The sequence below is a fragment of the Mustela erminea genome, chromosome 12, assembly GCF_009829155.1.
Source record: "Mustela erminea isolate mMusErm1 chromosome 12, mMusErm1.Pri, whole genome shotgun sequence".
Taxonomy (NCBI): domain Eukaryota; kingdom Metazoa; phylum Chordata; class Mammalia; order Carnivora; family Mustelidae; genus Mustela; species Mustela erminea.
In genome coordinates, this window is record NC_045625.1 from 64,370,513 (window position 1) to 64,388,108 (window position 17,596).

At 38.8% G+C, this 17,596-nt stretch overlaps 1 protein-coding gene across 3 annotated transcripts in view; it reads left to right on the forward strand.

Moving 5' to 3' along the window:
* FANCC (FA complementation group C) overlaps positions 1-17,596 on the forward strand; it is a 263,906-nt gene that overhangs the window by 94,064 nt on the left and 152,246 nt on the right. The window lies entirely within an intron of this gene.

Consider the following 17,596-nt stretch of genomic DNA (forward strand, 5'->3'; position numbering starts at 1 on the left):
AGATTGAGCTGATTTACAAAGAATTGGGCTGACAGTCCTCAGGGCTTGGGAACACTGGAGCCTTGGGTGAGGGTCAAATTGCCCAGGGAGGGCATCTAGCATGAGGATGGGAAAGAACCTCTGGACAACCTTGGGAGACACTGGCATTTAGGGAGTGAGTGCAGGAATAAGCTACCCTGCGGGTCAGAAACAGAGTCAGTAGGGAGTGCGTGCAGGAATAAGCTACCCTGTGGGTCAGAAACAGAGTCAGAGGTGTAGAAGGAGAAAACCAGCAGCATTTCAAGAAGGAATGGGTGGTCGTTCATATCTAACACTCTAGTGCAGGACTGTCCAACACAAAATACATACTAAATAGATAATTTGAATTTTCTAGTAGCTGCTTTAGGAGACAAAAAGAAATAAGTGAAATTAATTTTAATAATATTTTATGCAACCCAGTATATCAAAAATACTATCATTTAAACATATAATCAATATAACAATTATTGAGATTATTTTATGCTCTCTCTTCATACTAAGTCATTGAAATCCTTTGTGTGTGTTACGTTTAAACTTTGTATCTACATGTTATGTCTTAGTGTAAGAGAAATTTCCCCCACTTCAAGGTCATGAACACCTTCCATATTAGCTTCTAAAAGAATACTGATTTGCTTTTCCCATTTAGGTCGGTGTGACTGTTTTTTGTGTGCTCTAAGTAGGCATCCACTTTCACTTCACTTCTGCATGGATACCCATTGTCCCAACACCATTACTGAAAAGTTCTTTGCTCACTGGTGTTTGGTGCTACCTTGGTTGTAAGTCAAGTGTCTCTATGCGTGTAGATATAATCCTAAATCTCTCTGTTGGTTTCATCTATCTCTGATGGTTAATTTTTGTGTCAACTGGACTGGACTATGTGGTGCCAAGATATTTGGTCATACATTAGTCTCGGTTTCTGCGAGGTAATTTTGAATGTGATCAACTTTTAAATAGATTGGGTAGAGTAGATTATCCTCTTTAATGTGTGGGTATTTCATCCAATTAGCCAAAAAGGCTGAACCCTTTCACGAGAGTTTTCTTTTTACTGAAATCTCATAAACAGTGGGTTTTGAGTGAACCCCAAGTTGTGTGTTTTGTTATTTTTGGTGTAACACATCATTGTCAAGGTATTCAACAGGGAGTGTCTTGAATTTTTAGGAAACCAGTGGTTTCAGAAATGATGGTATTATGTATACCAAGTTGTAAGGCAAGGGAGTCAGAAGAGACAGTATGTTTGGTGCTTGAACAACTGCACTAAAGACTGGTGAGCCAAGGGACAGACACTGATGCTTTGGAAACAGGATTAATCTACACTGTTGGTAATTTCCATTTTTACTTGCTTTTGTTTTGTTTAGGATTTAAAAATACTAGCCTGGCTCAGCTCAGATGTTGAAACGTAGGGGAAGAATTATTGTCCAAGTTTGAATGGTAATTTAAAAGGGAAAATAGCATATTTCTTAAGGGCAACTAGTGAAAGACAGTAGAGGCAAGGTGAAATTCAGGGACAAGGCTGGGGATGCAGGAGATTTCTCTTTCACAGCTCTACCCTGACAAAACATTGGTAGTCCTGTATAATTGTTTTGATTTTACTTTTGAAATAACAAACACCATACTCGTTTCTTTTTCCTACCTGTATTCTATTTGCTTGACTTTCTAAAACCTGCAGTTTCTTTGTTTCTTTGAATTTTTATATTTACACATTTGGCGGATAGTTATTAATTGCTTTCCCAGTATCCATCTCCCTCTTTTCTTACCTTCTTACAGTAGCATGCATTTCTCAGCTGTGCATTGTGCATCTTGGGTGAGACTTACCACACCACGGTCCTGGGGTTAGTCCTGCTTGGCTTAACCAGGATCACCTCTCACAGAGATTGTCCAAGATGGACATTTAACCCACACTGGAAATTCAGTCCTACAACTTTTGTGTGATTGATTGGGGGGAGGTGGGTTTTATCTTTCCTGCTGAACATGAATTAGGTAGTCCCTGAAGTTATTGTTAGTCACTGTGGATCTGGGAGGACAGCCTGCCTGGGAGTGAAGTTAGTCTTGAGGGAACAGAGCTGAGAGAAAGAGAAAGAGGGTCACATTCAGGTTGTTTTGTTTGGGCCCTAGACCAAGCCTCTCCTGGACTTCAGTGCTCTCGTACTTCCTTTTCCTGTTTAAGCCAGTTTGGTTTAGAGTTGTTTTTACTAGCAGCCAACAGCATCCTACTTGAGAAAACAGACTTATTTGTGGGCTTAAATATTTTTTGAAGGGTTTCAAAACTCAGGTGTACACATATGCAATTGCAAAAGAAAAAAAATCTTATTTACTCAAAGGATAGTATGAATCAACAGTGAATTTGGCAAAATAATTACAGTTACTTAAAAGTTGCATAGGTGATTCAGAGTTGTTTTTCCACCACCACTTATGATGAAGATGTGTATTAAAGAAGGCCTCCATGGAGAGGGACAGCAGCAGCGTGGTGGCATGGTATTCTTGTTTTTGTCCCTGTTAAACATTTAAAACTCAACATTCATCCACAAAAGAGAAATGCCTATGTGGGAGCTATGGGATCCAGCAGCATACACCGAGGACCCGGGAGGCATCTTGCCCACCTTTGCATCAGGTAATAGAGCAGGTAGACCCCAGTTCAGGCTGTCGAACTGGCTGGAGCCTGTGAAGTGGCTCCAGCCTTTCAGCAGAGGCCCCTGGGAAACGCTGACTTGGGCAGATGCTCACAGATGCCAGAGCCTTGTACAAGTCCAGGTTTCTAGAGGAGACATTCCAGCACACTGTTGGAATAGTAATACAAGTGGGACACTTTGAAATGGGCCCTGTTTCCTTTCTTGGCTTATGTGAGAAAGAACAAGGTGAGAATGGAGCTCCAAGCACATGCAGCAGCCCAGTCACCCAGGTGGACTCATTTCACATTGGTGTGATTATGATTTCCTACGCCGGACATTTGGAGTAACAGAAGGTGTGTCACACGCGGCAGAGTCAGGGCCTACAGAGCTTATAGGGGGAGAACTGGACAAAAATGTTAAAGCATATATAGGTCACATAGTTCTCCTAGAATATAAATTATATTATTTTTCTTATAAAAGTTAGGAAACTTCTAGCATTCACATTTATGGATAAATGGATACTTTCTTTGTATTCTGTCACCAAGCATACATAATGTTTGGAGACCTGAGAGAGAACGATACCAGATCCCACCTAATTTGCCTCCCTGTTACTGAAAGCCAAGTTCGTCTGCCCATTGCTGTAAAGGCCAATACTCAAGAGACGAATGTTTATGGTAAAGGAATATGAGCTTTATTCAGCAGGCTGGCCATGTGGGGAGAAGGTGGGCTCTTGTCCAAAGGCCAACTCCAAGCTTTCTGCTTGGCCAAGAGATTTTTAAAGGGAGTGCAGTGGTCTGTGACATTTCTTGATTACGTGTAGACTTGGTAATGCCAACTACAGAGTTATCTTGATGCTTGGAGGTTGTGCAAGAAATTCTAGTTCCGTGGTGCCCAGAGGGGGTTGTGCAGGAACATCTGAGTCCTTGGTATCCAGGCGTTGTGTGAGAGTGCCCTGTTCTTTCTGCAAAGGAGGGTGAGGTCTACAGATGTGTAGAGGGAGGTCAGTGAAGTCATTTGTATAACCTTAAAAATGAAAAACATTTTGCTGAAAGATTGCTGGACTAATCAGAAAGCTAAGGGAGCTTCAAACAGACTTGTTGGCCACTGTGGCCTACGCACGTTCTGGTCCTTTATTCCCCAAGGCCAGTGGTCTGCAAATTTCAGAGTAAATTAATTCTGTTAACAGATCAAGGACTTTAAGTCAGCATGTGAGGATTGTGGGAACTTGAAGCAAGTTAACCCTTAAGACCTGCAGAAATGCGGTGACATCCCTACTCCATCTCTCATTAGCTTCACTGAAGTTATTTATTTGAGCCTTACTTCACCAGAAATGGAGATTTTAACAGTTCCTACTTAATTTTTTTTGAAGATTAAAGGAGATAATCCATTTCATTCAATGGATTAAATTAAACAAATAAGATATATTAAAAATGAATGAAATAAAGAAGGAGTCCTTCATAGCCTCAAGTCTCTTTTACCTTTTTTCACAATCCTGCGGTAAATTCCCAATATGCTGGTCACCTCACACTCATTTCCATGGTTGCACACTAATAGCATAAACCCAGTAGTTGAGCACCACCACAGGATCTTGGCAAAAGAGACTGGTCTGCAAGTAATGTCTTTTTTCAGTGTTACAGCTTACCAAATAACAAAGGACTGGTCATATACACTTCTTTTAAAAAATATCTCTTTCTTTGATTTTCATCTCCTGAAAATTCTCCTTTAAATGCATTTGAACTGTCTACTTCTTTATTCTGCACATTTGAAACTTTCAAATATAGCGTGACTTTCCTGCACCCAGCATCCTCCTCCCTAGAGTGTATGCAACTGTTTGCACAGCTCTTCCTTGGAGAGCCACATGGCTCCTTCTAGAATCTCTCTCAGGCCACTGCTTAGATATCACCTTATCTGAGAGGCCTTCCTCATCATCCTATCTCAGGCACTCAACTTTCCTTATTTTGACTGATTTTTCTTGGTGCTAATCACTCCCCGACATACTGATTCCCCCCCACCCCGTCTGCTTGTTCCCTCCTATCTAGGCTACAAGTTCCATGAGAGTAGAGACTTTGTTCTAAAAGTATAGAATGGTATCTGTCACATAGTAAGAAAGCAGTGATTATTTGCTGATTGAGTAAATAAAGGAGTATGGTTTTAGATGGTAAACCCTGGTGTGTGTGTTGCGGCGGGCGGGGTGGATTCCACTTGGAAAGAAGATAGTGAACAGACAGAGGGTTGGGTATAGACAAGAAAAAATGATTTTCCATTTAGGTTGGAGAGTAAAAGAGAAAAGTAGAAATTAAGATTAGAAAAAAACAGTTTGGGAAAAAATTTGGAGGGCCATGGATACCAGTTTATGAGTTCATAAGTTAGTAGCATAGGGCAAAGGAAGGAGCTACTGAAAGTTTTAATTGTGGCATTGGGAGAGGGGCATTGGTCGTGATTGGTATACCTTTTTTTGCCTTGCTCTCCTCTAGTCTTTCTCAGTCCTTTATTCACCTATTCCATAAATACATCCTGAGTACCTACCATGTACAGCAGATATTGGGGGATATGAAGATCTTGCCTTGCAGGATCAAGTGGTTTCATTGCAAAGTACCATGTGAAGGAGTAGAAGGACAGCATATTGAAGGTACTGTGGTAGCCCAGTGAGAAGGGGGGAAAAAAGCCTCTTTGGGAGTTGGGGAGGTTTTCAGGGCTGGTCAGGAAGGCTTTCAGAAAATGGCAGTGGAGCTTGCATCATGACATAGGCGTTCCCTGGGAGGCAAAGGCTACGGGTGTTCATGGAACTGGAAGAAATGAAAGGGATTTGAGGTGCATGTAGGACAGTAGGCAGAGAAAAAGGTAGAAAAGTTTTCCTGGTAATGATAATAAGAATGGGCTTTCCCATCTATTATATACTGGCTATGCATGAGAGGCAGACAGGGCTGGATCCTGAGGGTTCAAATGGCCCCTAGTAAAGAGTGTCCTTAACCTGGAAAGCAAGGATTTTAATTAGAGGAGTTTAAATAGGAGAGCGGGGGGCACTTATATTATATAAATATGAATTAGTGGCTTCAGTGCTGAAAATACATTTGAAAGTACAGGAGAGCAGGACTTGGTACGGATGAGTAATTTGGTGGGAAAGGATAGGGGAGCAGTTTAGGATAGTGTTGAAAGATTTTAGGGGACTAATAACACCTCTGTCTTCTGAGTTAGGAACTATTGAGATATACCAGTTAGGTAGATGGATGTCGAACATCTGTCCCTTAACTCTTTTTTTTTTTTTTAAAGATTTTATTTATTTATTTGGCAGACAGAGATCACAAGTAGGCAGAGAGGCAGGCAGAGAGAGAGGAAGAAATAGGTTCCCTGCTGAGCAGAAAGCCTGATGCGGGGCTCGATCCCAGGACCCTGGGATCATGACCTGAGCCGAAGGCAGAGGCTTTAACCCACTGAGCCACCCAGGTGCCCCTGTCCCTTAACTCTTAAAACAGATTTAACAGTGTAGCCTTTGTCTGTCAATGGTTCAGTTGGGCCCATCTGCCTGTGGTAGACAAGTGAGCCGGTCCCAGCTTAGCTGGATTATAGTAGGCCTACCTGGCAGGGAATGAGCCTGCCCGACTAAGCATGTTGCAGTGGTAAACTAGAATATATCCTTTCTGCAGATGAGGCAAGTCAGAAAGACAGAGTTGGGAGAGGAATTTTTTTTCACTTTCTTCTACCAAATTGACCAACTAGGTCAGTTCTGGGGAAAGGAGTGACAGGACTGACAGATGATGTCATAGGTTGGGCTTTCTAGAAATCTGGCCTTGAGATAGAGATAATGTGCAGAGAGTGACAGCTGTCGAGGGGGAAGGAAGGACACAGGATCGTACAGAGGGGAAAGCTCAGCTAGTGCAGTCTCAATGGAAACTTCTGCTGTGCCTACAGGGACAGAGATGGGAGACCCTTCAGAACTTTCCTGCTTTGGGACAAGAGGGCTGCGCCTTTATGCCTGTGCCTCTGTTAGACATTGGAATGTGGCCACTCAGGGAAGGAGGTCTGATCTTGGGCAAGGCAGAGATGGCTAATGAGACCAATGTGCCATCACAACCTCCTTCACAGATGCCAAAGCTGTTCCTTTTCTGCTTTTCCCTCCTGGGAGTGGGGTGGACATTCCGTCTTCTCTGGAAACATGAGGACAGGCAATTTGCTTCCCTCTAATCTAAGAGACAACTCCTAGGTTTTTGACTTGAGCATCATGGTGGATGGTAAAAGTACAAGAGGAAGGAGGAGGCCACAGGTCAGCCCAGCAGCTGTCCAATATTTGTCTTCTGTGCCATCTTCCAGAACAGTGGAGTGCAGAGACCCTGTTTTCTCACTGCCTTTTGGTTTTCCTTTTGGGGCCTATAAAGCAGGGACTATAGTACAAATTGAGTTCTCTCCTTTTTTGGTCTGTTATTGAATAGAACTGACTGAGAAAAAAGGAAAGCGTAGAAAATTGTATAGTTTTGTAAATGTGTTTTCCCCATGGCTTTTGGAAACCACTAAAGCTGTCTGCCGTACTGTTTTAGGGCAGTGGTGTCTAGTAGTAGGCTATCCAATTCAGCACACTTCCGTAACTCCATGAAATAGCATCTGTCTTACTAAATACCATGCTCTTATTTAGCCTGATAAAGTGTCCTCAGCATTTCATAGTTTTGCAGTATAAATATGGTAGTTAGGATTTGCAGGGTTCTAGAAAATGTGCAAACACTGCTCTTCTCATTCCTGAGTATTTTACATCCATTCAGTGTAATCAGCATTCATTCTACACATGAAGTTGAATTGTGAATGTTTCTCTCTCTCTGTGCATATTTTGGGGATTGGTAACTGTCTCCTGAGTCATTAATGTGAAGACACTGAACTTATTATTGAACTTCCTAGAATAAACATTTGTTTCCTCTTGAGAGGGCAAAATGGGATACCATTTGTGTTCTTGAATGGGTTTTTTAGGTGGGTTTCTGCTTATTTTAATTCTAAATTGTATCAGATTGTTTTTTAGTAAGTTACCACTGCTCAGATGGGCCAGATTTAGGCATTTATTGCCAATTAGGAACAGGATGTTTGAGATGTTTGGTGATGTTCTCCGGATGACCTGTTTTATGTTTTCTGCTTATTTTGTTTTATTTTTGTTTTATGATCATGTTGGCTTTTCCACTAAGCCATAACTTTAATTGACCTGGCTTCGTTAATAGAACATTGACCAGATCCCCTTCTATAACTTCCAGCCTTCTCCTTATTATAACTCCTTCACCCAGTTCTCCTGTTGTGTCCCAATCTCATTCTGGGGTAAAAAGGGAATTTTTAGGTGTATGTGTTACAGGTGTAATATATGTTTCTAAGACATAGGCTCACTGTATTTCAATCTAAATTGCCTGGGCAGTGCTCTTTGGGCTATTTTGGAATAAATTCCTGTGAAAAGTAAATTTAAACAGTAATGTCTGTTGTGGAGGTCTTTCATAGTGAATAGCCACCATTGAGGGCCATGTGGATGTCTGCACTACATGTGGTGACATGATTTCTACATCTGTTTTGAAGTTCAGTTGTTTCCCAGACCACATGTGCATTTCTTTAGGGAGCTGACATTCATCCCTCCCAGGATTCAGGCATTATAAGCTGGTAACTATAACTGGCTTACTCTCTTTGACCTAGACATTGTTACACTTTATCTTAGTTTGACTATTCCTATCAGATCTGGTTCTATTTAATATTGACAACATTGGAGTTTCTATAAATTAGCAGCATGGCAAAAGAACCAGACATATTTAAATCCATAAATCTTGATTTCCAGGTCTTTTAAAGGCTTTTTGGTTTAAATAGTCCTTTACTACATAGTAGACACAAGCAGTACTTATAAAAATGCTGGCTATCAGGCAGCTTTTGTAGCTCAACTGAAATTAAAAAAACAAAAACAGAAAACCCTAAGCTGGGTCCCTCTTTTAAGAATCAGAAAGTCCAGATTTCTTCTGGCTCTGCTACTGAGATATTACAGAAGTTACATATTTCATTTCCCTATCTTAAAAAAGGGAGAATACTGTATGACTCTACTTACATGTGTTATCTAAAGTAGTCAAATTCATAGAAACAGAGAATAGAACAGGGGCTAGAGGAGAAGGGCAAAGGGATTTGTTTTTGTTTGTTTTTTGTTTTTTTGTTTTTTTAAGATTTTATTTATTTATTTGACAGAGAGAGAGAGAGAGATCACAAGGAGGCAGAGAGGCAGGCGGGGGGTGGAGGGAAGCAGACTCCCCACTCAGCAGAGAGCCCCATGCAGGGCTCAATCCAAGGACCCTGAGATCATGACCTGAGCTGAAGGCAGAGGCTTAACCTACTGAGTGACCCAGGCACCCCCAAAGGGATTTGTTTAATAGAGTTCAGTTTTGCAAGAAGAAATGTTCTAGAGATCTGTTGCACAATAATGTGAATATTCTTAACACTACTGAACTGTGTATTTAAAAATGATTAAGATGGTAAATTTCATGTTATGTGTTTTTAATCACAATTTTAAAAATGTAAAGAAATTTTGATGGATAGTGTTACTGTTAATTGGATGTTTAGTATGTGTTTTAGATGAATTATCTTATTAAATATTCACGACTTCATGACACATTACCCTGTGTCATAGATAAGAGAATTTAGATTTGGAGAAGTAATTTACTAGCTAGAAGTGGCAGACCATTTTGAACCTAGGTGTGACTTTAAAGCCATTCAAAAAATACACTGCTGCCAGCTAAACTTAAGCCAGTCTATCTCTACTGCTTTGGAGTCTGTGGTTCTAGGATACTGAGATATGCTAGGGACCCTGCAGAGATCCTTCAAGTGAGTAAAAAGAAAGTTCAAATGTTCAAGTGTTCAGAGATCACCCCTCTATCATTTATACTGAACTAAAATTGCATGCTAAATTTAGTCTGTGGTACATCAGGAAAAATAAATGCCTTTATGGGAGGCCAAGGTGTCAATTCAAATGTTAGAATTGTTAAGGGGTTAATAGCTATAACTTCTGTGGAAAGTAGAGACTGAGAAGGGCCTTTACTATTTCTTTCATATTTTTTTTTCCTGCTTTTTGAGTTTTTAATAACAAGTATAACTTCTGTTTTGGGTTGAATTGTGTTCTCCCTAAATTCATACGTTCAAGTCCTAAATCTCAGAACCTTAGAATGTGATCTTATTTGTAAATAGGATCTTGGCATGTGAATTGATTAGTTAAGATGATGAAGTCAGCTGAAGTAGGGGGGCCCCCTAATCCAGTATGACTGGTTTCCTTATCATAAGGGAAAATTTGGACACAGACATGCACAAAGGCAGAATACCATGTGAATATGAAAGCCGAGATTGGGGTGCCAGCCAAAGAATGCCAAAAATTGTCGGGAAACTACCAATCCTGATGATGACCCCTTGATCTCAGAACTCTAGCATCGAGAACCCTGAGACAATAAATTTCTGTGGTTTAAGCCACTCGGTTTGTGGTACTTTGTTACAGCAGCCCTATCCAACTAATACACAATTTCTAAAAAAAAAAAAAAAAAGTTAGCTGTGATTCCTGGGAGTTTATCCCAAATAGTATTCAAATTAAAAAAGGATCTTTATATATGATGTTCATTACAGTAATTTTTATGATAGGAAAAAATGAGAAGCAAATGTCTAAAGATTAGTGGTTAACTAAATTACAGCATATCTACTTTTTTATAGCAAATCTATTTGAAGAAGTATAATGTCATTTTGCATAGCCTGTGAAATGTGAAAAATGTATATGACATAAATAAAAAGCTGGATGTAAAATTATTTATACAAAACAAGAACAGCTGTGCAAAATATATATGCTCTCACTAAGATTATAAGCAGAAATGGAAAAACTTTTTTAGGATTGTGGGGTCTGGGTGGATTTTCCTTTTAATATTTCTTTTAATTTGTGTGCTTTTGTTTCATTGAATTACAATAATGTATTGTGGTTATTATAACACTTTCTTTTAAAAAATCAACTTTATTGAGGCAAATTTTACATACAATAAAATGTATCCTTTTAAAGTGTGTAGTTTGATAGTTTTGACAAATGTATACATCCTTCTGACCACCACCACAATCAAGAAGTAAAACATTTCTGTCGTCACAAAAAGTTCTGTATTGCCCTTTTACAGTCACTCTTTCAACTCTGGCCTTAGTCAACTACTGATCTGTTTTCTGTCACCACAGATTTGCTTTTCTCTTTTCTATTATTTCTTATAAACAGAGCAATATAGTATTGATTCTTCGTCTGGTTTCTTTCATCCAGAATAGTGTTTTTGAGATTTTTCCATGTTGTAGCTTATCTGAGTAGTTGGTTCCTTTTTAGTATTGAATATTCTTTGTATCAACACTCATTTTGTTTATCCATTTATGTGTTGATAGAAATTTAGATTATTTCTGATTTTTAGCTACTATGAATAAGTTGCTGTGAACATACTTGTATAAGAGTTACGTAATCATGTTTTAATTTCTCATGGATAGATACTTAGGATTGGAATTGCTGGATTGTGTGATACATTTATACGTAACATAAATGGTTCACATTCTTACCAGCAATGCATGAGAGTTCGAGTAGCTCCACATAGTCACCAACGTTTAGTATACTCAGTTTGTTTCGGTTTTAGTTGTTCTCATGGTTGTATAGTGGTCTTCTTTTGTGGTTTTAATATGAATTTCCCTCATCACTTGATGTTAAGGCATCTTTTCATGTGCTTATTGTTTCTTCTGTGATGTGTCTATTCAGATATTTTGCTTATTTAAAAATTGCCTCCTAAAAATATTGCCATCTCATTAAATGTTAAGAGTGCTTTTTTAAAAAAATATTTTTTTTCCTGATGATTGATAGACCTGTACCCCTGGGGCAAATAATACATTATATGTTCATAAAAATATTTTAGCTACTGTTTCTTTGCCAGATATATATATTTTATATACATTTTATACACACACACGCACACACACACACACGTTTGTATATATATATAAAAAATATATATTTATATATATAAAATATATATATTTATATATAATATATGTGTATATGGACGGGCATTCACTCCATCTGTGGCTTGCCTTTTCCTTTTTTTTTTTTTTTTAAAGTTTTTTTTTTTTTTTTTTAATTTATTTGTCAGAGAGAGAGAGGGAGAGAGCGAGCACAGGCAGATGGAATGGCAGGCAGAGGCAGAGGGAGAAGCAGGCTCCCTGCTGAGCAAGGAGCCCAATGTGGGACTCGATCCCAGGACGCTGGGATCATGACCTGAGCCGAAGGCAGCTGCTTAACCAACTGAGCCACCCAGGCGTCCCTCCTTTTCCTTTTCTTAATAATATACTACAAGTGCCTAAGTTTTAAATTTTGGTGAAATCTTTATTTGTCCATTATTTTCTTTCTGATTCAAACTTTTTGTGTCCTCAGACATTTTTGGCTATACCAAGTTTATAAAGACTTTCTCTGTGTTTTCTTCCAAAAGTTTTATAGTGTTAACTTCTATTTACATTTAGATATATGATCCACTTTGAGTTAACTTTTTTATATGCATTCGAAGCAAGGGTAGAGGTATGTTTTCTTCTAAATTGATATCTAGTTATTCCAGATATATTTATTATCAGTTTTTTTCAAAAATATTTGAGGAGATTCTGATTGGAATCTATAGATCAATTTGAGGAGAATTGACATCTTAACAAATATTAAGTGTTTCCACTCAGGAGCATAGTATAGCTGTCCATTTTTTTTTTTTAAATTTTTATTTTAAAAAGATTTTTATTTGTTTTTTTGAGAGAGAGCAGAGAAAGCGAGAGAGAGAAAGAGAGCCCAGGTAGGAGTAAGAGAGGGAGAGGGACAAGCAGACTCCCCACTGAGCAGGAAGCCTAATGTGGGGCTTGATTCCAGAACCCCGGGATTATGAAGGCAGACACTTAATCAGCTGAGCCATTCAGGCTCCCCTAGCTGTCCATTTATTTGTATTTCTTTAAGTTCTCTCACCAGTATTTTATAGTTTCTAGTATACATTCCTTTTTTTAATTCTTAAAATTTTAAAAATTTATATTATTTTTATTTTAATTATTAATTCAATGTTTTATTAGTTTCAAATGTATAATATAGTGATTCAACAATTCTATACATTACTCAGTGCTCATCATGATAAGTATATTCTTAATCCCCTTTACCTGTTTCATGCATCCTCCAACCCACTTTCCTTCTGGTAACCATTCGTTTGTTCTCTGTAGTTAAGAGTCTGTTTTCTTGGGTTGTCTCTTTTTTACTTCGGTCATTTATTTTGCTGCTTAAATCCCATAAGTGAAATCATACAGTATTTGTCTTTCTCTGATTTATTTCACTTAACACTGTTAACACTTAACCCTCCAAATCTATTCATGTCATTGCAAATGGCAAGATTTTATTCTTCTTTATGGCTAAGTAATATTCCATTGTACCTATGTACAATTTCTTCTATGTACAATTTCTTCCTTATGCGTTCATCTACTGGTGGACACAGTTTCCTTCCATAATTTAGCTATTGTAAATAATGTTGCAGTAAACATAGGAGTACATATATCTTTTGAATTAATGTTTTCTCATTTGGGGGGTAAATACCAGTAACGGAATGACTGGATCATGTAGTAGTTCTGTTTTTAATTTTTTGAGAAAGCTGCCTACAGTTTTCCGTAGTGGCTGTACCAGTTTGCATTCCCACCAACAGTACAGAAGGCTTCCCTTTACTTTCTAGCCAATAATTGTTTTTCTTATGTTTTTATTTTAGCCATTCTGATGTGTGAGATGATATCTCATTGTAGTTTTGATTTGTATTTCCTGATGATTAGTGATGTTAAGCATCTTTCATGTATCTGTTGGTCATCTGTGTCTTTGGAGAAATAGACATTTCTGTCTGTTCATGTCTTCTGCCCATTTCTTAATTGGATTATTTGTTTTTTGTATGTGTATTTAGTTGTATAAATTCTTTATATATTTTGGGTATTACCCCTTTATCAGATATGTCACTTGCAAATATCTTCTCCCATTCAGTAGGTTGCCTTTTAGTTTTGTTGACTGTTTGCTTTGCTGTGCAGAAGCATTTTATTTTGATGTAGTCCCAATAGTTTGTTTTTGTTTCCCTTGCCTCAGGAGATAGATGTAGAAAAATGTTGCTAAGACCAGTGTCAAAGGGATTACTTCCTATGTGTTCTAGGACTTTTATGGTTTCAGGTCTCACATTTAGGTCCTTAATCCATTTTGAGGTTGCGTTTTGTTTTGTTTTGTTTTGTTCTGTTTTGTTGTTTTTGTGATCCACTTTCATTTTTTTGCATGTACCTGCCCAGTTTTCCCAGCATCATTTGTTGAAGAGATTGTTTTTTCATTGCATATTCTTTTTTTTTTTTTTTTAAAGATTTTGCTTATTTATTTGACAGAGATCACAAGTAGGCAGAGAGGCAGGCAGAGAGATAGAGGGGGAAGCAGGCTCCCGGCTGAGCAGAGAGCCCGATGTGGGGCTCAGTCCCACGACCCTGAGATCATGACCTGAGCTGAAGGCAGAGATTTAACCCACTGCATATTCTTTCATTGCATATTCTTGCCCCCTTTGTTGAAGATTAACTGATCATATAATTGTGGTTTTATTTCTGGGCTCTCTATTCTGTTCCATTGATCTGTGTCTTTTGTTGTGCCCGTACCATAGTGTTTTGATTACTGGAGCTTTGTAGTATAGCTTGAGATCTGGGATTTTGATACCTCCAGTTTTATTCCTTTTCAAGATTGCTGTGGCTATTCATGGTCTTTTGTGGTTCTTATACAAATTTTAAGATTATTTTTTCAAGTTCTGTGAAAAACGCTCTTGGTATTTTCATAGGGATTGCATTAAATATATAGATTGCTTTGGGTAGTATGGACATTTTAACAGTATTTGTTCTTCCAATCCATGAACATGGAAAATCTTTCCATTTGTTGGTATTATGTTCAATTTCTTTCATCAATATTTTATAGTTCTCAGAGTATATGTCCTTCACTTCCTTGGTTATGCTTACTCCTAGGTATTTTATTATTTTTGGTATAATTGTAAATATAATTGTTTTCTTAATTTCTCTTTCTGGCACTTTATTATTACTGTATAGAAATGCAACTGATTTCTGTATAATTAGTTTTGTGTTCTGTAACCATTCTGAATTCATTTATCAGTTGTAGTAGTTTTTTGGTAGTTTTTGGAAGTTTTAGTTTGGTAGTTTTGGTGTTTGCAGTAGTTTGGTAGTTTTTAGGTTTTCAGTATATAGTATCTTGTCATCTGCAAATACTAAAAGTTTTACTTCTTCCTTACCAATTTGGATGCCTCTTATTTCTATTTCTTGTCTGATTGTTCTGGCTAGGATTTCCAGTACTATATTGAATAACTGATGAGAGTGGACATCTTTGTCTTTTTCCTGGCCTCAAGGAAAAAGCTCTCAGTTTTCACCATTGTATATGATGTTAGCTATGGGTTTTTCTTATATGGACTAATTATTAAGTTGAATTATTATATTCCCTCTAAAGTTACTTTTTTTGAGAATTTTTATCATGAAGGGATCTTATTATGATTATATAGTGTCATTCTTTGTCTCTTGTTACAGTCTTTGTTTTTTTTTAAAGATTTATTTTAGAGAGAGTGAGAGGGAAGGAGAGACTGGGAGTCAGGGAAGGGGCAGAGGGAAAGAAGCTCAAGCAGAGTCCCTGCTGAGTGGGGAGCTTGATGCAAGTCTCGATCTCATGACCTGAGCTGAAATCAAGAGTGAGACACTTAACTGACTGAGCCACCTAGGCACACCAGTTTTTGTTTTAAAGTTTGTTTTCATTCAAAGTAAGTATCAATACTCGACTTTTTTTTTTTACTTTCATTTGCATAATAAATGCTTTTCCATCCCCTCACTGTCGGTCTACATGTGTCTTTAGATCTGAAATTAGTCTCTTATAGGTAGTATAAGAGTCTCTTATAGGTAGATAAGTCTAACTTTTTTCTTCTTTATTAAAAGATTTTATTTATTTATTTGACAGGGAAAGAGAAAGAGAGGGAACACAATCAAGGACAATGGGAGAGGGAGAAGCAAGCTTCCCACTGAGTAGGGAGTCTGAGGCAGGGCTCTATGCCAGGACCCTGGGATCATGACCTGAGCCGAAGGCAGATGCTTAACGACTGAGCCACCCAAGCACCCCCAAGTCTAGCTTGTTTTAGGCATGGTTTGGTCCCTCTGTTAGTGGGCCAGTCTGGGGTTTCCTTGGGCTTGAGTTTAATCATACCAGGTATTTGTCAGAGATGCAGTAACACCAAATTGTAGGGTTCTTTCCCTGTGTTGTCCTTTGAGGAGCTTTTATTCGTGGGCAGGGCATACAGTTGGATCTGATATCTGCCCCCATTCTACTTCTGAAACTGCAATTGGACTGGTGTGTGTGGTTATCTTCCACCCCTTTCTGGGGCAGGAGTCACTTTGGAGTGGTGCTGACCCTGTAGGGGGTGCTTGGTCATTGCCAGGCTTGTGGCATTGCTTTGGATGGTCTGTGGCCAAGGGCATATTGGAGGGGTCAAGTCCATAGGAAAACACAGGGGCAGACTAAGCGGTGCCAGCAAGAGTGTTCTGGCCTGTTCTGGGTGGGACCTACAGGTGCCTAGAAAAAATCCTGCCAGCTCCTGGCAGGTTGAAGGGAATAGGTCCATAGGAGAATGTAGGGGCAGGGTGTGTGCTGCCAGCAAGGTTGTGATGATCCACCATTGGAGGGGACCTGCAGCCACCAAGAAAAACTCTTGCCATGGCCAAGGAGGAGAGGGTGAGTCCAAAGAGCAATGCAGTGGTGGGGCTTACTGTTAGCAGTTTAGGTAGAGTATATTGGAGCTATGCTGCTTCCCACAGATTTCCATGTATCTAGCCTGGGGGGAAGGAGAGAGAAGTGGTGCCCACCAGCTCTTGTATCCCTGGAGAGGTCTTTCAAAGATCCTTGCCCCTCCAGCATACACTTCAAAATTAGTAAATAAATCTCCTTCCCATATACTCCAGGTGTTTTTTTAAAATGCTGCTTCTGTGCTGTGTATCAGTGGGTGATGTTTGTTGTGCTATCTCTTTAAGTGGAACTCTACTCTCCTGGCTCTTCCAGAGTCAAATCTGCTGATTTTTAAAGTTGCAGATGTTAAGCCATATTGCTTGTTAGGCTCCTCTGGCTTTCAAAGCCAAATGATAAAGGGATTCATCTTACCCCGTGGGTTTCCCTTGCCTGCTGTGTCTGGCGGGGATCTGCCCCTCACCCCACTCTGTGCCTGCTGCGTCCCTCCTGCAGATATCCCATGGTGGTCTTTGTCTCCTATCTGCATCTCTGCTCTTCCTACCCTCTTCAGTGTGTCCTCTTCACTATATTTAGCTACATTCTGCCAGTCTTCAAGTTGTATTCTGGGTTATTTACATTGATGTGGGTGTTACCTAATTGTGTCAGTGGGACCGTATGATCTTATGATCCTCCTAGTCTACCATCTTTCCCGGAAGTCTGTAGTGTACATTTCTTGCACTTATTTTGTTAAATTTATATCTAAGTATTTTATGTTTTCGGATGCTTATTATTTATTTTGTTTTACAGTCTTTTGTGGCCAATACATAGAAATATACTTTTTGTTTATTGCCTTAGTGTCCTGGGGCCTTGCTGAATTTATCAGCTTTTCATAGATTACTTTGGATTTTGTACATAATCATATCTTAATTTTTATTTCCCCATCTATATGCCCTTAATTTTTTTTCTTGTTTAATTGAACTTGCAAATCCTTTAGCACAATGTTGAATATATGCTTTGAGAGCAGACACCTGGCCAGTTTCCTGATCTTAGGGGGAAAGCGTTTAGACTTTCAGTATTAGCATGACTTTTTTTTTTTTTTTTAAGATTTTATTTATTTGAGAGAGAGAGAAAGAGGGAGAGCACAAAGGGAGAAGTAGACTCCCCGCTGAGCAGAGAGCCTGATGTGGGGCTTAATCCT